The sequence below is a fragment of the Manihot esculenta genome, chromosome 16 (genome assembly GCF_001659605.2).
Source record: "Manihot esculenta cultivar AM560-2 chromosome 16, M.esculenta_v8, whole genome shotgun sequence".
Taxonomy (NCBI): Eukaryota; Viridiplantae; Streptophyta; class Magnoliopsida; order Malpighiales; family Euphorbiaceae; genus Manihot; species Manihot esculenta.
The window spans coordinates 8,916,907-8,934,961 of record NC_035176.2 but is presented as its reverse complement, the minus strand read 5'-3'; positions in this window follow the sequence as shown (position 1 = coordinate 8,934,961).

Here is an 18,055-nt window from a genome sequence, read left to right as displayed (position 1 = left end):
GCAATGCAATATATTCGTGAACTCTAATGCAGGCACCCTAATATATCTCATGGCATTCATGATGCGTGAATCATGCTAAACATTTATTATTTAATTTGAAAACATAGAGAGTTATCCCACTCACCTCTGGCTAGCTCTGACATGACTCGAAAGCAGCTATCTCACTGCTGGGGTCCTCGGTTCCTCGGGTCCGAACCTACACAGGTAGACTCAAATGAGGGACCTAACAAACATGAATGTGACTCTAAAATACTCCCCAAAACCCCCCTAAAACACCTCAAAACATCCATAGAAAACATGCAAAGGAAGGCTGAACAGGGCACTTTCGGCGGCAGGTTCGGCGGCCGAAAGTCCCTCCAGAGCCGAAAGTCATGCAGGTTCGGCGGCACCTTCGGCGGCCGAAAATGCCCTCCAGAGACGAAAGTCCATTTTTGGGGGCAGGCTTCGGCAGCCGAAAGGCTTGCCTCACAGACAGGTTCGGCGGCCGAAAATCCTTTCAGCTGCCAAACCTGGTTTCTCCCAAAGGGCAGAAACTCAGCTCTTCAATGCACACTTTCCTCCCAAACCTTCCAAACAAGCATCCAACTCTCTCAAAGCATGCATACACACATACATCAACACTTAGGGGTCTCAAACTATCCTAAACCCCAACTACAACACATCAAACATACACAAATATCATACATTGTCCACAAGTTCACATAAAACCTAACCAAGCTCAACTATCCTAAACATGCATTTCTACCCCATGAATCAACTTAAAACTTACTTAAAACATAAAATGAGTTCAAGATCGGCTCTTACCTCTTGAAGATCGAGAGAGAGACGACCTAAACTTGGAGAACCAAGGAAAAGAGCTCCTGAGTCTTCCAAGCCTCAAAACTTGCTTAAATGCTAAAAAATCTTCAAAACAAAGTGAAATCTCATGAAAATCATAAAAGATTTGTAGAAAGAGACTCAAAATCGATGGGGAACGGTGGAGAGCTCACCTTGGCCGAAAATGGGGAGAAAAGCTCGCCCATTTCGGACAAGGGACCCCTTTATAGGTGGCTGGCCAGGCCACTTTCGGGGGCCTAACGTGCCTCCCCATGCATGCCATGTTCGGCGGCAGAACTTAAGGTTCGGTGGCCGAACCTGGACTTCCGTCACTTATGCCTTCGGGGGCCTAAAGCACTCCCGAAGCGCATGCATGTTCGGCTGCCGAACTTGAAGTTCAGCGGCCAAACCTGAGTCTTCCTCCAAGGTCTATTTCATTCAAAACTCAATTTCTTTCTTACTTAAAATCATAAAATACATTAAAACATTTTATAAAAATACGATTTTACCCTTCTAGAGGTTTCCGACATCCGAGATTCCATCGGACGGTAGGAATTCTGATACTGGAGTCTAGCCGGGTATTACATTCTTCCCCCCTTGAGAACATTCGTCCCCAAATGTTTCTCAACTAGCACATGCATATCATAAACATAAACATACATGCAGTGCACATAAACATACACATAGGAACACATAACACTTACCTTAGAAGAGATGAGGATATTGCCGGAGCATGAACTCCCGTGTCTCCCAGGTACACTCCTCAATATTGTGGTGATTCTAAAGGACCTTCACCATCGGGATTTCCTTGTTTCTCAACTTTCTGATTTGGGTGTCTAGGATCCGTACTGGCTGCTCAACATAGGTGAGATCTTCTTGGATCTCCACATCAGGCTCACTAAGAACCTTGCTCGGATCTGACACGAACTTTCTTAACATAGAAACATGGAAAACCGGATGGATTCTCTCCATTGAAGCAGGTAAATCCAGCTTATACGATACATTCCCGATCTTCTGCAAGATCTCAAAGGGTCCGATGTACCGTGGAGCTAGTTTACCTTTCTTCCCGAACCGAATCACCCCTTTCATTGGAGACACCTTGAGCAATACCAAATCTCCCTCCTGAAACTCTACTTGTCTTCTGCGGACATCTGCATAACTCTTTTGTCTGCTTGCAGCAGTCTTGATCCTTTCTCTGATTATGGGCACCACTCTGCTGGTGATCTCTACAAGTTCAGGCCCTGCCAAGGCCTTTTCTCCAACTTCCTCCCAACAGACAGGCGACCTGCACTTCCTTCCATACAAAGCTTCATATGGAGCCATCCCTATGCTAGCATGATGGCTGTTATTGTAGGCAAACTCCACCAGAGGTAGATGCTGCCTCCAGGAACCGCCAAAATCCAGCACACACATTCTGAGCATATCCTCCATTGTCTGGATGGTCCTCTCTGACTGTCCGTCCGTCTGTGGATGGAAAGCAGTGCTAAAATCCAACTTGGTATCCATAGCGTTCTGCAGACTCCGCCAAAACCTGGAGGTGAACTGGGGTCCTTTATCGGAAACTATAGAAACAGGAACCCCATGCAGCCTGACAATCTCATCAACATACACCTGTGCCAACTTATCCACATAATAGCCACTCCTGACAGGGATGAAGTGAGCAGATTTGGTCAGTCTATCCACAATCACCCATATGGAGTCTAATCTGTTGGACGCTGCCGGTAACCCCACCACGAAGTCCATAGCTATATTCTCCCATTTCCACTCTGGAATAGGTAGTGGGTTAAGCATTCCAGCCGGCTTCTGATGTTTCAGCTTCACCCTCTGACATACTTCACAGGCTGACACGAACTGTGCCACTTCTCTCTTCATAGCTGGCCACCAATAAACTCTCTTCAGATCTTGATACATCTTAGTGGCTCCAGGGTGAACACTGTATCTGGCATTATGAGCCTCCCTTATAATGTCTCCCTTCAGCCCTACATCATCTGGTACACACAATCTGCTCCCATAGCGGAGGATCCCCTTGTTGTCAAATTTGAACTCTTCGTTCTTGCCTGACTGGACAGTCCTGGCAATCTTCACTAACTCTGGGTCCTCATGCTGTTTTTGAGCCACCTGCTCCAGAAACACGGGGCCACTTTCATCTGGGCTACCAAAGCACCTGTACCAGACAACTCCAACTGTAGACCTTCATTCATGAGCTCGAAGAACTGCCTCACCACTGGTCTTCTCTCTGCTGCAATATGGGACAAACTGCCAAGTGATTTCCGGTTTAAGGCGTCTGCCATAATATTCGCCTTACCCGGATGGTACTGGATCTTGCAATCATAGTCACTAAGCAGTTCTACCCATCTTCTCTGCCTCAGATTCAAATCTCTCTGACTCAAGATGTACTGCAGGCTCTTATGATCTGTGAAGATCTCACATTTTACCCCATAAAGGTAATGCCTCCACATCTTGAGTGCAAAGATTATCGCTGCCATCTCTAGGTCATGTGTAGGGTAATTCAACTCGTGCTTCTTCAGCTGTCTTGAAGCATAAGCAATCACCCTTTCATTCTGCATTAGCACACAACCCAGTCCCACACGGGACGCATCACAGAAAACCGTGAAGTCTTCATTACTAGTTGGTAGAGCTAACACTGGTGCTAAAGTCAACCTCTTCTTGAGCTCCTCAAAGCTTTCTTCGCACTGGTCGGTCCACACAAACCTCTGGTTCTTCTTAGTTAGTCTGGTCATAGGAGCTGCAATCTTAGAGAAGTCCTGAACGAACCTCCTGTAGTAACCTGCTAAACCCAAGAAGCTCTTGATCTCTGTAACTGTAGTGGGTCTAGGCCAGTTAGCTACGGCTTCCACTTTCTTGGGGTCTACCTCGATTCCATTTTCTGAGACAACGTGCCCCAAGAATGAAATGCTCCTCAGCCAGAACTCACACTTGGAGAACTTGGCATACAAGCCATGTTCCCTTAAGGTCTGTAGGAGTAACCTCAGATGATGGGCATGCTCCTCTGTATTCCTGGAATACACTAAGATATCATCTATGAAGACAATAACGAAGTGATCTAGGTATTGACTGAAAACTCTGTTCATGAGATCCATGAATGCTGCAGGGGCATTGGTTAACCCGAACGGCATTACAAGGAACTCATAGTGCCCATATCTGGTCCTGAATGCCGTCTTCGGCACATCCTCTTCTCTTATCCTCAGCTGATGGTACCCAGATCTCAGATCTATTTTGGAGAAACAACCTGCTCTTGCTAGCTGGTCGAATAGATCATCGATCCTCGGCAACGGGTACTTATTCTTGGTAGTGACCTTGTTCAACTGCTTGTAGTCGATACAAAGTCTGAGGGATCCATCCTTCTTTTTCACAAACAACACTAGAGCACCCCAAGGTGAGGTACTCGGTCGGATGAAGCCCTTATCTACCAGCTCGTGCAACTGCTCCTTAAGCTCCTTCAATTCTGCTGGTGCCATCCTGTAGGGAGGGATAGAGATCGGTCTGGTTCCAGGCATCAATTCAATTTCAAACTCTATCTCCCTAGTAGGTGGTAAACCTGGCAGCTCGTCTGGGAACACATCTAAAAACTCACTGACCACGGGCACTGAGGCGGGCTCTCTGACATGACTATCCAGCTCTCTCACATGAGCTAGAAAACCCTGACAACCCCTTCTGAGTAGCCTACGAGCCTGTAGGGCTGATATCAAACCTCTAGGCGTACCCCTCCTGTCTCCTTTGAATACAACCTCTGACCCATCCTGACATCTGAACCTGACTACCTTGCCTCTGCAATCCAAGGTAGCACCATGGGTAGACAGCCAATCCATCCCTAGAATGACGTCAAAATCTGTCAAATCTCGAACCACAAGGTCGGCGGAAAGGCATCTTCCCTTAATAAAAACTGGACTACACTGGCAGACTGACTCTGCCACTGACGGGTCACACTTGGGTCCACTGACCCATAGGGGACACTCTAACCCAGAGACCATCAATCCCAACCTCTCAACGGCTCTCGGAGCAATGAAAGAATGCGATGCACCAGGGTCCATTAAGGCATAAACATCTGAACAACCAATGACAAGGTTACCTGACACCACGGTGTTAGATGTGTTTGCCTCCTGCTGAGTCATTGTAAAGATCCGCGCTGGAGCTGATGGACCTTCACCTCTGAAACCCGCTGAAGAAGAGGCTGCCCCTCTCCCTCGGCCTCTGCCACTAGCCTGAGTCGCGGCTGATGCCACTGGCTGAGCCACACTACCAGAAGCTGTCTGCTGAGACTGTGCCACAGAAGCTACTCTAGGACACTCCCGTGCCATGTGTCCCTCCTGCCCACATCTGAAGCAGGCTGTCGTCCCAACAAGACATACTCCCTTGTGCGGCTTCCCACACTTCATATATGCTATAATACCTGCACCCGAGCTCGAGCCACTTCCTAATCCCAGACCTGACTTGATCTTGCTCCAGAACTTGTTCTTCTTGGACTTCCGGGAGCCTCTGTCCCACTTCTTATTGCCTGAACTCAGAGAAGAAGGGTCTAATCTCCCCCCACCTAGGGTCTTGGAACCAGAAGGCTGTGCCACTGACTGCTTAACTTTCCCCTCGATGATTGCACTAGCCTCCATTCTCCGAGCCATATCCACAATGGCATGGAAACTCTCCCTCTCTGCTGACTGAATCAAGGAGGAATACCTGGAATGGAGCTTCATGATATACCTCCTCAACTTCTTTTGATCTGTATCCAGATTCTGCCCAGCAAATGGCAATAGCTCCAAGAATCTATCTGTATACTCATCCACACTCATCTCATCTGCCTGTGTAACGACCCGGAAATCCGACCCGTTACCGGCGCTACAATCCAGATCGGCTTAAGGCCGCCGGGACCCGTAGCAAGCCTACATACCTCCTGTAAACCTGTGGAATCCCATACATAACAACATATACATGATCTGTAAAAATTTTTCTTTTCTCTTATCCAAGCAAAACCTGTGCATGCACAAAATCATACATAAACCCCACACTGGAGTCCTCATCAAATACTCCAATGGGGTATCATCATCATACATATCAGCTTGGATAATCATGGTCATTAACATCATTACTCATTAAGCACTCTGTACATAATGGGGATTCACGCACCTCTAGGTCAAGCACTACTATAATCCTCAATACATCATCAAATCATTCATTACATTACATGGTCATAAATACTCATTACATCATGTTCATGTCCACTACTATCTATTACAACATACATGACTTAACTTCCCTCTAGCCGACTTCCTGATCTATCCTGTACCTGCAACTCTGGGGATAAAGGGAGTGGGGTGAGCTACTAGAGCCCAGTGAGCAGAATAATAAAACATCAATTTAAATCATGCTTTCATGTATGCGCCATAACACAAACATTTCACAACAAGGATGAACTTGTCACCATTTAGCCCCTACCTTTCTTACTTATACATGCCGGGGGCGTAGAGCCGTAGCAGGCACACCCGGACTTCCATAATCTATCATAATGCCAGGGGCGTAGAGCCGTAGCAGGCACACCTGGACTCACATAGGCTATCATGACATACAAGGGCTAATGGATCATTCAACATTCATCCACATCAACAACAAAGTATGCAATGCAACATATTCATGAATTCTAATGCAAACAACCTAATATATCTCATGGCATTCATGATGCGTGAGTCATGCTAAAACATTTCATTAATTTGCTTTAAAACTTAGAGTTTATTCCACTCACCTCTGGCTAGCTCTGAAGAGACTCTGAAGCAGCTGGCTCACTGCTGGGGGTCTCGGTTCCTCGGGTCCGAACCTACACAGGTGGACTCAAATGAGGGACCAAACATACATGAATATGACTCTAAAATACTCCCCAAAAACCCCCTAAAACATCCTGAAAACATCACATGAAAACATGCAAGAAATGGCTGAACAGGGCACTTTCGGCGGCCGAAAGTCCCTCTGCAGCCGAAAGTCATGCAGGTTCGGCGGCACTTTCGGCGGCCGAACCTCCCAGACAGAGACGAAACTTGAGTTTCGGGGGCAGGCTTCGGCAGCCGAAACTGCCTCCACAAGGGGGTTCGGCGGCCGAAAGTCACTTCGGCGGCCGAACCTGAGTTTCTGCCGAAGGGCAGAAACTTGGCTCCCTTGTGTCTCCAAAACGCCTCAAAACATGCATAAACTTGTTTCTACACATGCATACACATCATGCTTCACACCTAGGGGTCTCAAACTATAATATACCCTAACTACAACACTTCAAACAGCACATTTCCAACATACATTGTTCAAATCACAACATAAACCCATAAACCTAACAACAAGCCTAAACATGCATTCTACCCCATCAACTTGCATAAAACTTTCATAAAACATAAAAGAAGCATAGATCGAAGCTTACCTCTTGAAGATCGAGAGGAAGAACGACCCTAGCTCGGAAAATGGAGGGATTTAGCTCCAAGACTTCCAAGCTCCAAACTTGCTTAAAAACACTCAAAAACTTTTGTGGAACCTTAAAACTCAAAGAAAATGGTGGGGATTGAAGGAAAAACACAAGATTTGGGAGAGGGAGGTCAGAAGCTTGCTGTGGCTGAAAATGGGAGAAAACTCTCCCATTTCGGCTAAGTGCCCCTTTTATAGGTGGCTGGCCAGGCCACGTTCGGGGGCCGAAAGTGCCTCCGCATGCATGCAAGGTTCGGCGGCCGAACTTGGAGTTCGGCGACCGAACCTGCATTTCCCTCACTCAAAATTTTCGGGTGCCTAAAGTCCTTCCGAAAGCATGCATGTTCGGCGGCCGAACCTCGGAGTTCGGCGGCCGAACCTGGGTTTTCCTCCAAAGATTTTTCATGCAAAAACTCATTTAATTTCTTACTTAAAAACATGAAAACATTTCATAAAATCATAGTTTTACCCTTCTAGAGGTTTCCGACATCCGAGGTCCCACCAGACGGTAGGGATTCCGATACCGGAGTCTAGCCGGGTATTACATTCTCCCCCCCTTAAGAACATTCGTCCCCGAATGTTCCTCAACTAACTTACAAAGCATGGCATCAATCATAACATACAACATAGCATACAATATATCATACATGCAACACATAGAACAACTAACACTCACCTCAAAACAGATGGGGGTATTGCTGGAGCATGGACTCCCGTGTCTCCCAGGTGCATTCTTCAATATTGTGGTGGTTCCAAAGGACTTTCACCATCGGGATTTCCTTGTTCCTCAGCTTTCTGATCTGAGTGTCTAGGATCCGCACTGGCTGTTCTACATAGGTGAGATCCTCCTGGATCTCCATATCAGGCTCACTAAGAACCTTTCCAGGATTCGACACGTACTTCCGTAACAGAGAAACATGGAAAACCGGATGGATTCTCTCCATCGAAGCAGGCAAGTCTAGCTTGTACGACACATTACCGACCCTCTGAAGCACCTCGAAAGGACCGATGTACCGTGGAGCTAACTTACCCTTCTTCCCGAACCGAACCACTCCTTTCATAGGAGACACCTTGAGCAAAACCAAATCCCCCTCCTGAAACTCTAGCTGTCTTCTGCGGATATCTGCATAACTCTTCTGCCGACTAGCAGCAGTCTTGATCCTCTCTCTGATTATGGGTACCACCTTGCTGGTAAGCTCTACTAACTCCGGACCCGCAAGAGTCCTCTCTCCTACTTCCTCCCAGCAGATAGGTGATCTGCACTTCCTCCCATACAAAGCTTCATATGGAGCCATCCCTAAGCTAGCATGATAGCTGTTATTGTAGGCAAACTCCACCAAAGGTAGATGCTGTCTCCAAGAACCGCCAAAATCTAGCACACACATTCTGAGCATATCCTCTATTGTCTGGATGGTCCTCTCTGACTGTCCGTCTGTCTGTGGGTGGAAGGCAGTACTGAAGTCTAATCTGGTACCCATAGCGTTCTGCAGACTCCGCCAAAACCTGGAGGTGAACTGGGGCCCTCTATCTGACACTATAGATACCGGGACCCCATGCAGTCTGACAATCTCATCTACGTACACCTGCGCCAACTTGTCCACAGAGTAGCCACTCCTGACAGGGATGAAGTGAGTAGATTTGGTGAGTCTGTCCACAATCACCCATATGGAGTCCAATCTGTTGGACGTCGCCGGTAACCCCACTACGAAGTCCATAGCTATATTATCCCATTTCCACTCTGGAATCGGTAGTGGATTCAACATTCCAGCCGGCTTCTGGTGCTCTAGTTTCACCCTCTGACACACATCGCAGGCTGACACGAACAGTGCCACGTCCTTCTTCATAGCTGGCCACCAATACACTCTCTTCAGATCCTGATACATCTTGGTGGCTCCAGGGTGAACGCTATACCTGGTATTATGGGCTTCCCCCATAATATCTCCCTTCAGACCAATGTCATCTGGCACACATAATCTGTTCCCGTAGCGGAGGATCCCCTTATCATCAAACTTGAACTCATTACTCTGGCCTGACTGAACCGTTCTGGCTATCCTGACCAACTCTGGGTCCTCATGCTGTTTCTGAGCTACCTGCTCCAGAAACACGGGTGTCACTCTTATCTGAGCCACTAAGGCACCTGTGCCAGACAACTCCAACTGTAATCCCTCACTCATAAGTCTGTGGAACTCCTTCACCACCGGCCTCCTCTCTGCTGAAATGTGGGATAGACTGCCGAGTGATTTCCGGCTTAGGGCGTCTGCCACAACATTCGCCTTACCCGGATGGTACTGAATCTTGCAATCATAGTCACTCAACAGCTCTACCCATCTCCTCTGCCTCATGTTCAGTTCTCTCTGACTCAGGATGTACTGCAGGCTCTTATGATCTGTGAAGATCTCACACTTTACCCCATAAAGGTAATGCCTCCACATCTTGAGTGCAAAGATCACTGCTGCCATCTCTAGGTCATGTGTGGGGTAATTCAGCTCATGCTTCTTCAGCTGCCTAGAAGCATAAGCGATCACCCTCTCATTTTGCATTAGCACACAACCCAGTCCCACACGGGACGCGTCACAATATACTGAGAAGTCATCATCACTTTTTGGCAGAGCTAACACCGGTGCTGAAGTCAACCTCCTCTTAAGCTCCTCAAAGCTTTCCTCACACTGATCGGTCCATATGAACTTCTGATTCTTCTTTGTCAATTTGGTCATAGGAGCAGCAATCTTTGAGAAGTCCTGAACGAACCTCCTGTAGTAACCTGCTAAACCCAGAAAACTCTTGATCTCGGTCACTGTGGTGGGTCTAGGCCAGTTAGCTACAGCCTCTACCTTCTTAGGGTCTACTTCAATACCCTGTTCTGACACAATGTGCCCCAAGAATGAAATGCTCCTAAGCCAAAACTCACACTTGGAGAACTTGGCATACAAGCCATGCTCTCTCAAGGTCTGCAAAACTGTCCTCAGGTGATGGGCATGCTCCTCCGCATTTCTGGAATACACTAAGATATCATCTATAAAGACAATAACGAAGTGATCCAGATACTGACTGAATACTCTGTTCATGAGGTCCATGAATGCTGCAGGGGCGTTGGTCAACCCAAACGGCATCACAAGGAACTCATAGTGCCCATACCTGGTCCTGAAAGCTGTCTTCGGTACATCTTCATTCCTTATCCTCAACTGATGGTACCCTGATCTCAGATCTATTTTGGAGAAACAATCTGCTCCTGCTAGCTGGTCGAATAGATCGTCGATCCTCGGCAAAGGGTACTTGTTCTTGGTAGTGACCTTGTTCAACTGTCTGTAGTCGATACAAAGTCTGAGGGATCCATCCTTCTTCCTCACAAACAAAACCGGAGCACCCCAAGGTGAAGTACTCGGTCGGATGAAACCCTTATCTACCAGCTCTTGCAACTGTTCCTTCAGTTCTTTCAATTCAGCTGGTGCCATCCTGTAGGGAGGGATAGAGATCGGTCTGGTACCAGGCATTAACTCAATCTCGAACTCTATCTCCCTAGCAGGTGGTAACCCTGGCAGCTCGTCTGGGAAAACATCTAAGAACTCACTCACCACAGGCACTGAGGCGGGCTCTCTGACATGACCATCTAACTCCCTCACATGAGCTAGAAACCCCTGACATCCCCTCCTAAGCAACCTACGAGCCTGAAGAGCTGAGATCAGACCTCTAGGTGTACCCCTCTTGTCTCCTCTGAAGACGACCTCTGACCCATCCTGATCTCTGAATCTGACTACCTTGTCTCTACAGTCCAAGGTAGCACCATGGGTCGATAACCAATCCATCCCTAGAATGACGTCAAAATCTGTCAAATCTAGAACCACGAGGTCGGCGGAAAGGCATCTTCCCTCTATGAAAACTGGACTACATTGGCAGACTGCCTCTGCCACTGACGGGTCACACTTGGGTCCACTGACCCATAGGGGACACTCTAACCCAGAGACCATCAATCCTACCCTCTCCACGACTCTCGGAGCAATAAAAGAATGAGATGCACCCGGGTCCATTAAGGCATACACATCAGAACAACCAATGATGAGATTACCTGCCACCACGGTGTTGGATGTGTTGGCCTCCTGCTGAGTCATAGTGAAGATCCGTGCCGGAGCTGATGGACCTTCACCTCTGTATCCTGCTGATGAAGAGGCTGACCCTCTCCCTCTGCCTCTGCCACTGGCCTGTGTTGCGGCTGGAGCTACTGGCTGCACCACACTGCTGGAGGCTGTCTGCTGAGACGGTGCGGCAAAGGCTGCTCTAGGACAATCTCGAGCCAAATGACCCGCCTGTCCGCATCTGAAACATGTGTTTGTCCCTGCCATACATACTCCCTTGTGCGGTCTCCCACATCTCATACATGCTGTAACCTCTGCGCCAGAGCTTGAGCCACTGCCTAAACCCAGACCTGACTTGATCTTGTTCCAAAACTTATTCTTCTTAGATTTTCTGTGGCCTCTGTCCCACTTCTTACTGCCTGCAACTGCTGCACTCAGAGAAGAAGAGTCTAACCTTTCCCCACCTGGGGTCTTGGAACCAGAAGACTGTGCCACTGACTGTTTTACCTTCCCCTCAACGATAGCACTAGCCTCCATTCTCCTAGCCATATCCACTATGGCATGGAAACTCTCCCTCTCTGCTGACTGTATCAAAGAGGAATACCTGGAGTGCAGCCTCATAATATATCTCCTTGACTTCTTTTGATCTGTGTCCAAATTCTGCCCAGCATATGGCAACAACTCCAGGAACCTGTCTGTGTACTCCTCCACACTCATCTGTTCAGTCTGCCTCAATTGTTCGAATTCTATCATCTTCTGCTCTCTAGAGCTCTCGGGGAAAGCCCATCCTGCAAACTCATTTGCGAACTCCTCCCAGGACATACTGTCCGCTCTCGGGTTCACATAGTTCTTAAACCAACCACGTGCCTTCTTGCACTCCAGTGTGAACCCAGCCATCTGAATGGCTCTACTGTCATCAGCCCCTATCTCATCTGTAATAGTCTTGACCCTGCTCAGATACTCAAATGGGTCATCGCCTGCTCTGTACTGAGGAGCACCCAACTTCATGTAATCGGTCATCTTGACCTTGCTCCCTCCAGATGAGGTAGGTTTGGGTACTTGTGTTTCCGGGACAGTAGGTACTGGTGGTGGTGGAGGTGCAACATCCCCTGGGGTAGGGTTTGCTGTACTGGTATAGGGAGGTGGAGGTGGGTACATGGGGTACTGAGAGTATGGTGGGTATGGCATATGTGGAGGATAAGGGCTAAAACTGGGGTAATCCGATGTACCTCCCATCGAATACCCTGGATGGTGTGAATAGGGTGGGTAGTGATGTGGCTGGACATAACTCGAGGCCTGAGTGCCTCCTTCTGATTCTCCCATGCCCTCTTCCGGCATGCTCACACTGAGACTGCCATCCCTCCTCTGATCTACTTCCATATCCTCAGACGTTCCTCCCTACACTGTTCCCCTTACTGATCTGCTTCTACCCAGATCCAAAGACCTTCTAGGGTCTCTAGCTACTCTGTCTCTGTTGGACCTACTGGACATTGCCCTAGGCAATGCTGGAGGACGGGCATCAGCGCCCTCGTCCTGAGGTGGCACTCCAGTCAATCGTGCAGATCGACGAGTTCCTCTCATTCTATCTTCTGAAAAACAGCACATAGTATAAGCAATCATTAGCATCATATGGTTCATGTGGAAACACATGAACCCTCATCACATACATAGCATCACATCATAGCATTTACGCACATGCATATCGTCATGGCATATCATATCATCATATAGACAGGACTCTACATCCTATCCTAGTGGACATGATTTTCCTAGTGTGCTTGACCTTCTAGAACATCTATGAGCCCGACACTCTAGGTCCGACCATATGAACCTAGGGCTTTGATACCACTCTGTAACGACCCGGAAATCCGACCCGTTACCGGCGCTAGGATCCAGATCGGCTTAAGGCCGCCGGGACCCGTAGCAAGCCTACATACCTCCTGTAAACCTGTGGAATCCCATACATAACAACATATACATGATCTGTAAAAATTTTTCTTTTCTCTTATCCAAGCAAAACCTGTGCATGCACAAAATCATACATAAACCCCACACTGGAGTCCTCATCAAATACTCCAATGGGGTATCATCATCATACATATCAGCTTGGATAATCATGGTCATTAACATCATTACTCATTAAGCACTCTGTACATAATGGGGATTCACGCACCTCTAGGTCAAGCACTACTATAATCCTCAATACATCATCAAATCATTCATTACATTACATGGTCATAAATACTCATTACATCATGTTCATGTCCACTACTATCTATTACAACATACATGACTTAACTTCCCTCTAGCCGACTTCCTGATCTATCCTGTACCTGCAACTCTGGGGATAAAGGGAGTGGGGTGAGCTACTAGAGCCCAGTGAGCAGAATAATAAAACATCAATTTAAATCATGCTTTCATGTATGCGCCATAACACAAACATTTCACAACAAGGATGAACTTGTCACCATTTAGCCCCTACCTTTCTTACTTATACATGCCGGGGGCGTAGAGCCGTAGCAGGCACACCCGGACTTCCATAATCTATCATAATGCCAGGGGCGTAGAGCCGTAGCAGGCACACCTGGACTCACATAGGCTATCATGACATACAAGGGCTAATGGATCATTCAACATTCATCCACATCAACAACAAAGTATGCAATGCAACATATTCGTGAATTCTAATGCAAACAACCTAATATATCTCATGGCATTCATGATGCGTGAGTCATGCTAAAACATTTCATTAATTTGCTTTAAAACTTAGAGTTTATTCCACTCACCTCTGGCTAGCTCTGAAGAGACTCTGAAGCAGCTGGCTCACTGCTGGGGGTCTCGGTTCCTCGGGTCCGAACCTACACAGGTGGACTCAAATGAGGGACCAAACATACATGAATATGACTCTAAAATACTCCCCAAAAACCCCCTAAAACATCCTGAAAACATCACATGAAAACATGCAAGAAATGGCTGAACAGGGCACTTTCGGCGGCAGGTTCGGCGGCCGAAAGTCCCTCTGCAGCCGAAAGTCATGCAGGTTCGGCGGCACTTTCGGCGGCCGAACCTCCCAGACAGAGACGAAACTTGAGTTTCGGGGGCAGGCTTCGGCAGCCGAAACTGCCTCCACAAGGGGGTTCGGCGGCCGAAAGTCACTTCGGCGGCCGAACCTGAGTTTCTGCCGAAGGGCAGAAACTTGGCTCCCTTGTGTCCACAGCCTCCAAAACGCCTCAAAACATGCATAAACTTGTTTCTACACATGCATACACATCATGCTTCACACCTAGGGGTCTCAAACTATAATATACCCCAACTACAACACTTCAAACAGCACATTTCCAACATACATTGTTCAAATCACAACATAAACCCATAAACCTAACAACAAGCCTAAACATGCATTCTACCCCATCAACTTGCATAAAACTTTCATAAAAAATAAAAGAAGCATAGATCGAAGCTTACCTCTTGAAGATCGAGAGGAAGAACGACCCTAGCTCGGAAAATGGAGGGATTTAGCTCCAAGACTTCCAAGCTCCAAACTTGCTTAAAAACACTCAAAAACTTTTGTGGAACCTTAAAACTCAAAGAAAATGGTGGGGATTGAAGGAAAAACACAAGATTTGGGAGAGGGAGGTCGGAAGCTTGCTGTGGCTGAAAATGGGAGAAAACTCTCCCATTTCGGCTAAGTGCCCCTTTTATAGGTGGCTGGCCAGGCCACGTTCGGGGGCCAAAAGTGCCTCCGCATGCATGCAAGGTTCGGCGGCCGAACTTGGAGTTCGGTGACCGAACCTGCATTTCCCTCACTCAAAATTTTCGGGCGCCTAAAGTCCTTCCGAAAGCATGCATGTTCGGCGCCCGAACCTCGGAGTTCGGCGGCCGAACCTGGGTTTTCCTCCAAAGATTTTTCATGCAAAAACTCATTTAATTTCTTACTTAAAAACATGAAAACATTTCATAAAATCATAGTTTTACCCTTCTAGAGGTTTCCGACATCCGAGGTCCCACCAGACGGTAGGGATTCCGATACCGGAGTCTAGCCGGGTATTACAGCCTGCCTCAATTGCTCAAATTCAATCATTTTTAGCTCCCTTGAACTGTCAGGGAAAGCCCATCCTGCAAACTCATTTGCAAACTCCTCCCAGGATAGACTGTCCAACCTCGGGTTCACATAGTTCTTAAACCACTCTTGGGCCTTTTTGCATTTCAGTGTGAACCCAGCCATCTGAATGGCTCTACTGTCATCAGCTCCTATCTCATATGTAATGGTCTTGACCCTCTCAAGGTACACAAACGGGTCGTCTCCTGTTTCAAACTGGGGAGCACCCAACTTCATGTATTCAGTCATCTTGACCTTGCTCCCTCCAGATGAGCTAGGCTTAGGCATTTGAGTTTCTGGGACAGTAGGTTCTGCTGGTGGTGGAGGAGGTGTAACATCCTCTGGGGTAGGGTTTGTTGTTCCTGGATAGAATGATGGGGGTGGGTACATAGGGTACTGTGGGTATGGTGGGTAGAAAGGTGGGTATGGCATATGTGAAGGGTAAGAGTTAAAGCTGGTGTAATCCGATGTACCTCCCATCGAATACCCTTGATGCTAAGAAAAGGGTGGGTAGTGGGGTGGCTGAACAAATCCCGAGGCCTGAGTGCCTCCTTGGGATTCTCCCATGCCCTCTTCTGACATACTCACTCCTAGACTGTCATCCCTCCTCTGATCCACATCCATCTCATCTCCCACATTTTCTGACATTCCATCTTGCACTGTTCCCCTCACTGACCTGCTTCTACCCAGATCCAAAGACCTTCTAGGGTCTCTTACTGCTCTTTCCCTGCTGGACCTACTTGACATTACCCTAGGCAACGCAGGAGGACGGGCATCAGTGCCCTCGTCCTGGGGTGGTACTCCAGTCAATTGTGCAGATCGACGAGTTCCTCTCATCTTGCTTACTGAAAAAACAGCACCCAACAATCAAACATTAGCATCAAATGGTTCATGTGGAAACAAATGAACCCGCATCACATACATCACATACATATCATATCATTAATGCACATGCATAAAATCATGGCATTTCACATCATCATTCAAGACAGGACTCTACATCCTATCCTAGTGGACATGATTTTCCTATTGTGCTTGACCTTCTAGAACATCTATGAGTCCGACACTCTAGGTCCGACCATATAAACCTAGGGCTCTGATACCAATCTGTAACGACCCGCAAATCGGACCGCCACCGGCGCTAGGATCCAGATCGGCTTAAGGTCGCCGGGACCTGTAGCAAGCCAAATATTCATCCTGTAAACCTGTTTAATCCCATACATCATCAACACATGAATAAAAAAAAATTTTGAACTTTCCCTTTCATTCATTCACCAAACTCAACCTGTGCATACACTAATCATAAACATTAACCCTCCCTGGAGCCTCATCAATGCTCCAATGGGGTGACATAACATGTATTGAGTTTGGCTTACATAAGCATCATAAAAAAAAATCATGTACTCAAAGGGATTAACAACATACTAGGGTCAAGCACAATTCTATCCTCAATAACACCATTACATTACTGTACTAAACATTACATATCAACATTTTTCATGTCCACACTAGCTATTACATGACCATAACTTCATTACTCTTGCTGACCTCCTGGTCTACCCTGTACCTGCAAACCTGGGGGTTAAGGGAGAGGGGTGAGCTACTAGAGCCCAGTGAGCAGAATAATAAAACATAGTATTTAAAACATATGATATCATGGAATGCATCACAGCACAAACATTTCACATCAAGGATGAACTTGTCACCACTTAGCCCTCTATACAGTCTAATTATGCCAAGGGCGTAGTGCAGGCTTGCCTGGACTTCCATAGCATACCATACATATCCAATCATGCCGGGGGCGTAGTGCAGGCTCACCCGGACTTCCATAGTCTGTCATGTCATACCATATAAGGGCTAATGGATCATTCAACATTCATCCACATCAACAACATAATATGCAATGCAACATATTCGTGAACTCTAATGCAGGCACCCTAATATATCTCATGGCATTCATGATGCGTGAATCATGCTAAACGTTTATTATTTACTTTGAAAACATAGAGAGTTATCCCACTCACCTCTGGCTAGCTCTGATAAGACTCGAAAGCAGCTATCTCACTGCTGGGGTCCTCGGTTCCTCGGGTCCGAACATACACAGGTGGACTCAAATGAGGGACCTAACAAACATGAATGTGACTCTAAAATACTCCCCAAAAACCCCCTAAAACACCTCAAAACATCCATAGAAAACATGCAAAGGAAGGCTGAACAGGGCACTTTCGGCAGCAGGTTCGGCGGCCGAAAGTCCCTCCAGAGCCGAAAGTCATGCAGGTTCGGCGGCACCTTCGGCGGCCGAAAATGCCCTCTAGAGACGAAAGTCCATTTTTAGGGGCAGGCATCGGCAGCCGAAAGGCTTGCCTCACAGACAGGTTTGGCGGCCAAAAATCCTTTCGGCTGCCGAACCTGGTTTCTCCCAAAGGGCAGAAACTCAGCTCTTCAATGCACACTTTCCTCCCAAACCTTCCAAACAAGCATCCAACTCTCTCAAACCATGCATACACACATACGTCAACACCTAGGGGTCTCAAACTATCCTAAACCCCAACTACAACACATTAAACATACACAAATATCATACATTGTCCACAAGTTCACATAAAATCTAACCAAG